Genomic DNA, 13762 nt, shown 5'->3' with positions numbered 1-13762 from the left:
AAAGAGAAAGTAACGTACAGAATAGTTGTACCTAAATTATTCTTTCTCTTATTTTACTCTACCTATTTATTACTATTATTTTTGTAAAACGAGTGCAAAAAATGAACTGGGACAATCTTTCTGGGACGGAGGGAGTATCACATGCAAAACGAAAGCATACACCTAACATCAACAAGACAACAACAATTAATTAAAGGAAGATTTCAAAGCATCACTGCAAACAGTTTAATAGAAGTGTCCATTATTAGACCATTATATAGGTATTATTGTAATTGTTGAAAACTTTGGCATCGAACATCAATCACTCTATTACTATGCCATCTTATACGGGAGTGGATTTCCTGCCGTGGTGGGAACAGCTATAGTACTTTTTTAACTAAGCATTCACTTGTAGACTTGTATCCATGATTAGTCAACTGTTTAAGTTAATTGCACTACAACTGTCCACACTCCACTCCGCCGCTGACGAAATTATTTAAAAACTTGTTGAATAGTAAATTTACTTATAGTAATACTACTTCACTTTGTTGAATATTAGTAATAACTTTTAGTAATTCAAAATTTACCATTTCAAATTATTTTAATTAATACTATTGTTATAAATTAATGTAATATCAATAGATTATTATTTAAAATCATAACTAAGAGCTTATTTATTGCAGTAGGAAGTTTCAATTTCGATTTCTGATTTATTTTTGACTAAAAATTTATCAATTTTGAAAACTCATTTTATATTTAAATTTAGGGATAATTGGTAACTGTTATTAAATCAAAATCTTTTATTGAATTTGATCAATTCCATAATTTTGAAACCCAAATACTAACATTTCATGTTATTCAATTGTCCTATGATGATCAAAACTGAAAGTAAAATAATAAAATTTATAATATGATATGGCAACAAAACCACGTCATTTTTTATACTCCCTCCATTCCATAGTAATAGAGTCATTTTGTCATTTTGGTACGTTCCACCATAGTAATAGAGTCATTTCCCTTTTTAGTAAAAGTCAACCCATTTTTCCACACTTACTTTACTCTCTCTTACTTTTTTATCTCTTCATATCTCTACATTTTTTCATTTTTCACTTTATTCTCCCTTTACTTAACTCACCTAACACAATTTTTCTTAATCTCCGTGCCAAAAAGTTTTGCCTCCATTACTATGGAATGAAGGGAGTACATCACAATAGGTTTGTGTTAAAATGACAACACCTTAAAGTGACATCGTGACACCACATATTGCTGGCCGAGATTTTACCTTTTTTTTGCACACATGACAGCTTATTATCCGTCCACGTGTACAAATAATTGGCTAGGAATGGTGGTATGGTGTTATTTTAAAAAGTGTTGTCATTTTAACGCACCCCACCACCATATTTTAATTAACACTCTAAATATAATGATATCGTTTATCAAAAGACTTGTCAAATTGTTATTTTTTTATACTTCCTCCATCCACGGAAAATAGACAAAATTGTGAATGACACGGGTTTTAATGTATAATTGGTAAAGTAAGAGAGAGGGGGAAAAAGTAGTGAAATGAGTATTATTGGATTGTTGGGTTCATATTTAGAATAATGTGTATGGTTAGTATTGGTTGAAAAGTTTCCATTTTTAGACTTAGTCTAATTTTAGTGGACACTACAAAATAGTAAAATTAGTTTATTTTTTTGGACGGATGGAGCATTTGATTTTGTCATATTAGTTTTTATGTTGAGAAATGTGAGACAATCAACAAAAATTTAAAACTTATACTATATTTCAAATTTCAATATATGAGATTAACAAGAAATCAATAAAAATAAATGACAATCATCCCTTAAATCATTATCTCAAAATTAATTACTAATATAACATTAAAAATAATTTTAAAAACAATACAAAGGGAGTTTCAATTATTTTTTTAAAATTAATTTTTAGTATAATAGTGATTGAGTTATAAAATTAAATACAAAATGACATTTTGAATTTGATAAATTTTTAGTTAAAACAAATTATAACTAGAATTGATTACTCCAAAGATAAGATGAACTATAATTTATTAACATAACATTAATTTATCATTGTATTAATAGTTAAATCGTAAAATATAAATAAGCATTTAACTAAATATAAGATAATAAATAATCTTTAAAACTGAATGAATGTTTCAATGCTAATGTATCGTTATTTGAATAAAAGCATTGTTCAACGTTGATCATCACATTATTATATATGGATTATTACGGTCTTATGGATTAGTTAGTGCCCAAATTTTCAGTGAAAGCTTAATTGAAAAAAATACTGTAGCAACTAGCAAATGAATTAAAACTGCGTCGTTTCTGTTGACTGACTCGAAACATTGTTCATTTGATAGTAGCATTTATGTTGACTGACTTAATTATTTGTCAAATCTGTCATTTTTAGTAAAGTTGTGTGATGCGACATTAATTTATTTCCTCTTAAAATTAAAAACTTAACGAATATGTTCAAGTAGGGGAAAATTGTATATTTGAGCTTTAATTATCAAATAATAGATCCATTAATCAAAAGAGACCCATTTAAACATATACTCCCTCCGTCCTACAAGAATATGCATTACTATTTGCTTTTTAGTTAGTCTCATAAGAATATACAATTTCCAATATTAAAAATTCTTTTAGTATCTTTAATAAGGCGTGACTCATTCTCCTGTAACGATACTTAATACTTTTTCTCTCTACCTCTCTCTTGCTTACTAATTTCGCATTAAAACTCGTGTCGAACCAAAATTGCATATTCTTTCGGGACGGAGTGAATATACATATATCTATAAATCAAATGATAGATTCATTAGCAAACTATAGATTGATTAAAAAACCGGTCATATAACGAAAATTAAGAGAAAATTGAGAGAATGTCCTGATATTTCAATATCTAAGAGAAAATTAAGTTGATGTAACACATTATTAAAATTTAAAAGTTGTTATAATCAAATTTTATGCATTATCAAACTCTCTTATGGAGAGAGCTTCCACAATTCATTGTCTCTCACATATATCCATTCTTCTCGTGTTCTTTTAAACCGTAGAAATCCTCCAAGTGCCTTAGCAGCAAGGGGCACGCCAACGCACTTCTTCACAATCTCATTCCCAATCATTTCCAGGACACCTCTTCTTTAGGTACGAAGGCACGTGACCTGAGCAACAATATCCAACAATTCTCATCTGACAGCCCGTTTAAACAGTGAGCTGAAAGAGTTTCCATAATATGTGCAACTTTCTTTTGGCGTGTGGTGACAATGATGGATGTGCACCAGTTGAACCATATGATAGAATATCTTTCAATTCAAACCATTTCCCTTGGTAGTCGTACCACACATCATCAATTACAATCAAATATCTTTTTAGGCTCAACAACTCTCAAAGTTCTATGCAAGAGTAGTCTTGCCAAGACCACCAACGCCAACACTAAATGTCATTATAAAATCAAAGTATTTATAAGAATAAAACTAATCAATTAGTCCATTATATAGATGTTATTGCAATTGTTGAGACTTTTGGCCTCAAACATCTATCATTTTGAGATTTTATAGAGGAACTCCACTCCCGAACTTTAAGATTTTCTAGAAATTTCCTCAAACTTTTGAAATTTTTGGATTTTTCTCTAATGATTTATTTATTTTTTTTTCTAAAAATATCCAACACTTTGTTTTAAATTTATATTTATTGAAAAATATAGAGAATGAATTTTTTAATTATTAATATGTCAATTTTTTTAAAATTACATAATTTGGATAAAGGAAATTATAACCAAGCAATTTAAGAGATAAAAATATGTCAATTCATAATCTATTCAAAAAATTTAATCTTACCTTCGACATAATCCAATATGTTTTAAAAAAAATTAGTGTCCAAAAAATTGAACTCTTCAAAATTTTTTAAAGCCAAACTAGACCAATTCAACAAATAATTTTATTTTGATAGAAACTGGTCGCTGAAAACAGTCAGCAAATATCGAAAGTTCGTATAAGAATTCAAATTCCAAATGAAGGAGAAACAAAGTAATGAATAAAACTAAATATATCATGTTCAAAGGTTATAAAGAAATTTAACTGACCTCGTCATTAGAATTGCAAAGAAATGTTCAAGCAGCCGTAAACTCAAATTAATATTTGAGCCTTGATTATTAGTTTAATTAATAGGTCATTACTATTAACCAAATGTAAGATTCATTATCAAACGATAGATCCACTAATCAACTCCTAATTATAAGTATTTTAACGCGACTCCTCAAAGATATAGTAGTACTCCCTCCGTCCCAGTTTATAGTCACATTTTGCCATAAAAGTCCGTCTCACATTTATAGTCACATTTAGAATTTTTCATATTTTGACATAAAATTTTACCCCATTATTCACTAAAATTACACCCAAATGTCATTATTAACACAAAAATAAAAAACCAAAAAGTCAAAGAGGGATCCACCTTCAACCAATTCACTTCATTAATTACACACTTCATCATCTCACTTCATTTATTACACACTCCATCATCTCACTCTTTCATCTCACTTCATTTATTACACACTTTACCATCTCACTTCATTAATTACACACTCCACCATTTCCTTAAAACCCGTGTCATAACTAAATGTGACTATAAAAATGGGACAGAGGGAGTATTATTTTATATATATTGCTTTAGTTTGATTTAAACGGCTACAAGCTAATTATAGGTCTTTATCAATGCATTAATATTGGTAGTTGATGGTACATTTAAAACTTCCACCATCACTATATAAATCGGAAAAAATCACGTGGTTTCAAACCTGTACACTAAAATTGGGAACCATAGTACTTTCTTTTTACTTTTAAAACCAAACAGATTTAACTTTTAAGAATATGGAATCATAATATAAAAAGTGTTAATCAAATGGACCTTAGAATATATAAATCTCAGTTAAATTTATTAGAGAAAAGGTCCATTTAATCAACCGTAGCCATGCTATAAATATCTTCCCATGGCAAAGAGTAGGAGAATGAGTGTTTTTCAGAGAGATGAGAGAAATAGGTTTCTCCATGGGGGAGAAATCATAAAAGAGAGAATGACAAATATTTTATTTTATTCATTCTTTTATCAACTTTCCCACCGTTGAAAATCATACGCCTTAAAGGTGGAAGTCAGAAAAATAATATTTGTTATTGTTGTTTTGATCATCATTTGCAATCAAAATTGCATTACTTGGGACCCCACCGAGTGATGGAGAAACCGTCTTTTGGCATGGGATACATATCTTCAGCAACTTCAGTGGCATAACAATGATCACAACAAAAAGTTTTGAGCTATGAATTTTGGAAGAAATGTTGTTTCCACCATATTATGCTCAATCATTGTCTCTGCGAGCACTTGTGGTTGTGACTCATTTTCGATTTATGCAACAGCCTCTAAGACGAAACAAGACATGACCTCAGTTTTCGCCAAGTATGCAACTGTCTCCATCATTTTGTTTAGTTATTCCTTCATCATGGTGAAGATGATGGCATCTAGATCAAATTTTAGTTGAAGAGCGAGTGTAAAGTCCTCCCACAAACTATCTAGATTATTTGGTAGTTTTGTAACCATTCGATGTTGGATGGTAAGCAAGAGATCCTTGATGACTTAGAGAAATGCATTGATGCAGTAGACGCCGGTGATGCTAAAAATGCACCGGAAATATTCATTGTCGGAATGACTTGAAATCCGCACGATGTCAGAATGACTTGAAATCCGCACGGTGATTTGAAATTCACACAGTTCTTATTTCACCTCACAGATAGTAGATGCCTTGGAATATATCTCTCATTCTTACTCCGAGAATTTTGTTCTCCACTACTGAATACGCCAAATCATAAACAAGATCATTCAAACTGATCTTGTTATCCCAACAGGTTGATTGTAGAAAAAATCAGTAGTAACTCATTACATATTTGATTTCCAACATCTTCCACTTCCATATTTTTCTTTAATAAAATATGGCAATGAGTGATACAACAAAGAATCTGTTTTTCTCTTTTTCAATTTCATGATCCTTATGCAAGGCTGCAAAACAAGCAAAGCATTGTCTGAGCTCTAACAGAAGACGATGATTACTCAATCTCAAAGTTGACATTATCAAACTCTCTTCACGCGAGAACTTCCACAATTCTCTCTCTCTCATTCTCTAAATCCAGTTTTTTAAGATGAGTTAGATCTCCCAGCTTTGGAAGACGCGTGCAATATGCGCAATTTATGATTTCAATCTCAACTATGTTTTCCAAATTTAAATTTGTCATCCAACGTGGAAGATATCTACCATTGAAGCCTTCTATACAAAGATACTCAAGATTGGAGTGAGGTTCGAGTGCTTCCAACACCTTTTCATCATCTTCCTCTAACTTACTTCCACAATTCACTCTCTCTCATTCTCTAAATCCAATTTTTTAAGATGAGTTAGCTCTCCCAGTTTTGGAAGACGCGTGCAATATGCGCAACTTCTGATTTCAATCTCAACTATGTTTTCCAATGTTGAACATGTCATCCAACGTGGAAGATATCTACCATTGAAGCCTTCTATACAAAGATACTCAAGATTGGAGTGATGTTCGAGTGCTTCCAACACCTTTTCATCATCTTCCTCTAACTTGGATAAAACATTTCTTTCCCACGACAATGTCAACATCCTGAGATTCTTTTTGTCAGCAATATTTGCTTTCTTTGCATCCAAGTGGTCTGTTACTCTCTCCAGATGTTGAATATTAAGCTTCCCGCTGAGGTTCAAGCAATGCAGTTCTTCAAGTTGATTACCTATCTTGGAACCCACTACAAACATGCTCAGTGTTTTGAGGCTGGTTAACTTCCTCATATTAGTAGGCATCACAGACAACGACCAACAGTTTGACAAACATAGATGTTGGAGATTATATAAGGATGTCAGCTTCCTAGGCAAAGCCATAAGCTTATAGCAATGATCCAAGCTCAAGATTTGCAAATTCCAAAGAGTACATATTGAGTTCGGCGAGTAGATTCTAGAGGATGACATATTCAAGTGTCGCAGATGATTAATATTGCAAATGGAAGGAGGCAAATCTTTTATTCCATCAACGTTGGCATATAATACTCTTAAACTTGTGGGCTCCAAGATGGAAGAAATGTCCATATCTTGCTGAAAAGTTGTAGGAAACAAAATAGTTTTGTCAACCAAATTTACCTCGCATATGGTAGTTGCGATTGGAATATTCCTGTCACTTTTTACTCCGGGAATTTTGTTCTTCATTACTGATTGCGCAAGATCATGAACAAGATCATGCATAATGATCTTTTTATCCAAAAAAGTTGATTGTAGAAGAGATTTGAGTAGTAATTCATTATATATTTGATTTCCAATATCTTCCACTTTCATATTTTCCTTTGATGAAATATGACCATGATATGTATTATATGCACATTTCTTCCATCTTGGAGTTTAAAAGTTTAAGAGTATTATATGCAAATGATATGGGAATATCTGATCTGCCTCCTTCCATCGGCAATCTTAAGCATATGCGATACTTGAATTTGTCAAGATCTAGAATTCGCAATCTACCGAACTCATTATGTACTATTTGGACTTTGCAAACCCTCAACTTGAACTTCTGTAATAGTCTTGTGGCTTTACCTAAGAAGTTGGCATCGTTACATAATCTCCAACATCTCTATTTGTCAAGTTGTGAGTCTTTGTCTAAGATGCCATCAAAAATGAGGGAGTTAACTAGCCTCAAAACACTGAGTATGTTTGTAGTGAGTGCCAAGACAGGTAACCAACTTGAGGAGCTGGGGTGCTTGAACCTCAACGGAGAGCTTGAAATTCGACATCTTGAGAGAGTAAAGAACCCCTTGGATGCAAAGAAAGCAAATATTGCTGACAAAAAAAATCTAAGGACGTTGAGTTTGTTGTGGGAAAGAAATCATTATTGCATGTTAGAGGAAGGCGATGAAAAGGTGTTGGAAGCTCTTGAACCTCACCCAAATCTGGAGTATCTTAGCATACAAGGCTTCTGTGGTAGATATCTTCCATATTGGATGACAAATTCAACTTTGGGAAAAATAGTTGAGATTAATATAAGAATCTGTCCAATATGTATGTGTCTTCCAAACCTGGGAGAGCTAGCTCATCTTAAAAGGTTGTACTTATGCAGTATGTCAGTGGACTACATTATTGAAGAAGAAGTTGGAAGTGGAGACCCAACAATTGAAGAATAAGTTGGAAGTGGAGACCCAACAATTGAAGAAGTTGGAAGTGGAGACCCAACAATTGAAGAAGAAGTTGGAAGTGGAGACCCAACAATTGAAGAAGTTGGAAGTGGAAACCCAACAATTGAAGAAGAAGTTGGAAGTGGAAACCCAACAATTGAAGAAGTTGGAAGTGGAGACCCAACAAAGATACAGTTTCCTGTTCTGGAAGAGTTGGTTCTATCAGAACTCCCAAATCTGAAGAGGCTTTCAAAAGAGCAAATGAGTAAAGAAGCATTCCCAAATCTCAAAAGTCTATGGATTAGTTGTTGCTCTTCATTAATACTGCAACCATTCTCATCCCTCCAAAAGTTGGATAAACTGCAATGCAGTAGCTCAACTCTGCCTTTATTATCTGAGCACGACATTCCTAGTACACTGTGCGTGGAAGTCGATGAGAGCTTGACATGTTTCCCAATAGAAACGGTTATAAAGTACACTAAGCTCCGGGAATTGCAAATTGAGCGTGCAAAAGAGATCTCTGTGACAAGAGAAGGTCTGGAAGCATTAAAAAAGCTTACATGTTTCACTCTGGAAAATTGTCCTTCATTGACATATATTCCAGAAGGTATGTTGCGGCATCTTACTGCTATGCATAGCCTCTCTATAGTTTCCTGCAGAGAATTAGTAGAGCTTCCAGAAGAGATTAAACATCTTCATAATCTAGATTTCATGCAGTTACTCGGTCTTCGCAAGATGACGAACTTATCACAAGCCTTACCACACCTCTCTTCACTCAAATCTCTATTCATACAGTCACTTCTTAACCTAGAATCACTCCCTGACCAGCTACCATCTCTTCATACTCTCTTCATTGTAAATTGCCCAAAGGTTGCATCAATTCCAGCACTCCCAAATGTCAAAGAGCTAACTATCAGAGGATGCCCACAACTGGAAAGACGATGCCAAGAGGAACAGGAGAGGATTGGCACAAGATTTCCCACATTCGTCGTCTCCGGATTCCTTATAACTAACTTCACTCCACAGGTATGTATTATTGCTTCTCCTCAATTATTTTTCCATCAAACGCGCTTGCATTTCATCAACTTCATTTCACATTTTCTTTGACTGAATTTATGTAGGGAACACAAGTGGTTTTATATTTACAAAATCACATAAACATAATTCTTTTTAAAATGATCCAAGTACCATTTTCTTCCTCTAATCCCCTTCAACACAATTCCAAATAATTTTGTATGATTATTCACTAGTTCTGCAAAGTTGTTCATGTTTGTTCCCCTTCGTTTCCTTTTCTTTATTGAGCATTAGATACATACATTTCCTGCTCTACTCAATCATTATATATTTTCGGAGTGAAATTGAGTGATTCTAGTTTCCATTTGTCTCTTCTTTCTTTTTTATGGTATTTTAAGAGAAATGTGTATGCAATGTAAGCTTCTGCATGCTGGGATAATTTTCTGTATAATCAAATTATCCCAACTGAATTCTGGATTTCAGGATTTGAGAACCAGTTGATTTGAGCGGGTTGTCGAGGTCTTGCTTGATATGGTTCACTGTGAGAATGTTACTTCTTAGGTAATGGTTCAATGTCCTTTTTTGGTGTAATGTGATCATCATTAGCATTATCAAATCCTTAAATATTTCTATTGCTATCTTAGTTTCATTAACCACTGTTAGACGATACTGTCCAAACGAACCCTTCGTTATTTTCTGTTATCAAGTCAAGCTTTTGCTTCCTTCCGGATTTTTTTTACTGTTCATTCCCAGATCAGAGTAGGAGTGTCTAACCAAATAGTGTGTTTATTTTTTCCATTATAAAAGAGTTTGTTTTGCCATTATTTCAATTAAACATTAGTCTCTATCTTTTTTCTCCTTCGGTTCTCCTAGGCATATTCATGCCATTATAGCAGTGGGTCCAGGATCCAAAAATAGAGGAGGCGGAATGAAATGATGAAATATTAAATATAACACTTCAATAATACTCTCACCGTTCGCGAATAAGAGTCTCATTTTTCCATCTTAGTCCGTCGGCGAATAGGAGTACCTGGTCATTTTTACGGGTCTCACATTCCACTCACATATCATTTAAAACTATTATATACAAGTGGGACTTGTATTCCACTAACTTTTCTCCGCCCACTTTTCTTCACACTTCTTAAAACTCGTGTCGTCAAGAAATGAGACTCTTACCGGGAGAGTATGTTTTTTATGATAAAATAAATAACATACTGGAGTACAATTCAAGTATCGCTATTAGTTGATCGTGACAACTAACTTCTACTGAGTAATCATACTTTGCAAATGTTTCAAGATTCTTTCATTAGAAAGAGTAGCGAAGATGGAATCGTTAGACAGTTGTTGTAGCAAAATACTGTCTATATGAAATAATTGTTTCACCTAATGGGGCTGGGGAAATCATGTTTGCTAAGAACATCTTGCGCTACTTGATATATGTGGATCATGTTCAATCGTAAGTCATTATGTGCTTCTCATGTACAGGAAAAAGGTTTAGAAAGGCAATGTTTGCTTATTTTTCTTCTTTGGATGTTGTGGGAAATGGTGTGCATGAGCAGCTCAGCCCATCGAGGAAATCAGCAACTAAGGAAGAGAGGGAAAAGAGATCAGTTCAAGGAATTAAAATAGCCATTGGAAAAAGCTGTTGCGTTTCCGTTTTGTGTTTCCTTATTGATTAGGCCGTTGGTGGCGGTTTGCTAGTAGAGGAGTGTGTGTATAGTTGTAAACTCAGCTGAGGAAGAGTGGAACAACAAGATTTCATTTTCTTATTCAATAATATTCTGTTTTCACAGTTTTCTGAAAAAACACTCTCAAGATCATTAGCTTCATTCTCTCCTTTATTTCCTCAAGTTCTTCAAAGATTGTAACAGATGTAATCCCTCTGTCCCTAATAATTCGTCACCATTTGACCCAGTACAGTTTTAAGAAATGTAATAGAAAGTGAGTTGAAAAAGTTGGTGGTATGTGGGTCCTACTTTTATACATTAGTTTTATATTAAAATGTGAGTGTTAATGAGTTAATGAATGTAGGGTCCATTACCCAAAATGATAAAAGTGAAAAGTAATCCGTCAATAGGTGACAAATTTTTTCGGAGTATAAAGTTTTCAGAATCTCAGTGTAAGCAGTCAATTGTAATATCCAGGGTGTCAAAGTAAAAAACACAGAACAATAGTCTTTTTTTCCGTTTCTTAATAAGATGAATCATCTACGGATTTCCTGTTTGCTTTCTGCCTTTTCATTTCCTTCATCTATACTTTTTCCTTTCTTCAAACATATATGGATTTCTTGTTTGTTTGAGATAAAGAAAGATTGCATTAATTATACTCCATTTGTATATACCTGTCTTTTAAATTTTGGTTTCTCTCATTGGGTGTGTTCAATTTGAGTGACGATTGGCGATGTTGTTAGTGAAGAAAACTGAGGCTTTTCATATTGCTAGAGAAAGAGTGTCTTGCATAGAATATCGTTTTGTATTGTGATGTAATGTAATGCAGTGACCATCTCTTTATATAGAGATGATTGCTAAATATACAAGGGAAATTTCTATCTATTCTAGGAGCAAAATATTTACATATTAATGCAAAGAGTGGTTCATGCTAACTCACATCCTCGATTTATTTTGTTTCCTTATCCTCAGAAGGAGATCTTCATTCATGCGATCTGAGGATGCATTGACAGGCATGCAATTGCTATCCTCACTAATCAAATCGTTCTCACTCTTTTGGCAAGGCTCGTTAACAGTTAGCAAGGGATTTTTGAGTATGGAATTTAGGGAAGATAAGTAGAGAGAGACACGAAAGTGGGAGTATACATTTTGAAATCCAGAAATGCAGCCCAAATCTTGGCCCTAGGATTAGATGATCTAATGGTCAATAATTAACCCAAAACACAGACGGTCATAATTAAGTAGTTTTAGGTCATATTATAAGATTTGAGTTTATGTCATGTTAAAATCATTTTAGGTCTAACTTGTTAGCATGATTGAAACATAAACTAACTATGACCTTAAAATGCCCTACGTATGACTTTGTTCTGCGTTTCTATATTTAAATTTGGTCTTCATAGATCAAAACAATATGTAGGGTGAGTAGGGGAGTGATCAATTGCTAACTAATTAGCAATCCCAAACTAAGACTAAATCTTAGCCATTAGATTAGAAGATCTAGTGGTTGAAATAATACCACATGGATTATATTTTTAATTAAGAAAATTAATAAATAAATTTAGAAGATATTAATGTCAATTCTCTCTCATTAAAATCATCTTAAAACTTTAAATATACGTAACTCTCTCGATTTAAATTATTTTTCGCAAAAAATATATCAAATTAAAGATAATTTTATAAGGATTCCAACGAGATCTCAATTGCATATGTTCCGACGACATTCGGATGATGAAATTTGATATTTTTTATTTTAGTTTTAGTAAATGTTAATAACCAGAATTTTATCAACAAATATATCAAAAAAATATCAATAATACCATGTAAAAATCTCAATAAAACTATGTAAAAATCTCAATAAATATGTGCTGATATTTTCTTGTACTAGTGTTGATATTCTTATGTCATATTGTTGATATTTGTAATACACTATGTTGATATAAAAAAACATTCACGAAAATTATCATATGATTGAGATTCATAAGATTTAATCTCATCCACTCATTTTAAAATCTAAGGGTGGAGATTTAGTCTTGATTTTGGATTAGGGTGCTATAAGCATTAGAATATGACCAGACGGTGAGTATTCCTTGATTAAATTTGATTTTGTTAATTATGATATACCATAATCGTATATGAAACTTTTTCATTACGCTTTCAATAACGATTTCATCATATAGATATATTTCATTAAATAAAGGAATATTTTCCGTTTTATCCCAAAGTTTATAATTTAATTTTTTTATTTAAAGCAACCTTTTTGTGCATGTACTTGTCCATTATACAGATTGCAGATGTCCATTATCTCTTCAACATGTTAGTGCAAATTTCCATTGATGTTCATTATGAAGTGCAATATTGTACACAATATTTCAAATTCGTGATATATACATATCTCAAATTATATGCATAATATGTATGATTAATTATATATAAATAATAGTAATAAAATTTAATTAATAGTTATGTAATAAATATTAATCTTATGTACGTATTTAGTAAATAATATATCAAAAATTGTAAATCTTATGTATGATTACTTATAATTAATAGTTATGTAATAAAAGCGGCGGATTCCGATGATGCCATCGAGTAGGCGGTGCCGGGGTTATTTTTTGTGTTTTTATAAAATTTTCGTTGTATAATTTTCCCGTATCTATAATACAATGAATATTTGGTTTTAATTTTATTTCTAATTAATTTATGTTTCTTTTTCTAATCACTTTTAGTCCAATAATTTTTATTCAACTTGAATTAAAATATGCCAATAATTGATAAAATAATGTGATTTGTTGTTGTGGACAAGTCCACTATTGACTTGGACAAGTTTTTTTGGCTATGGACAAGTTTTTTGGCTGGTGGAAGAGTTTTTTT

The sequence above is a fragment of the Salvia hispanica genome, chromosome 4 (genome assembly GCF_029641045.1).
Source record: "Salvia hispanica isolate PSC_SH4W2 chromosome 4, Shi_PSC_v1, whole genome shotgun sequence".
In the NCBI taxonomy this organism is placed as follows: Eukaryota; Viridiplantae; Streptophyta; class Magnoliopsida; order Lamiales; family Lamiaceae; genus Salvia; species Salvia hispanica.
The sequence above is the reverse complement of the archived record's forward strand: the minus strand, read 5'-3'. Positions refer to the sequence as shown.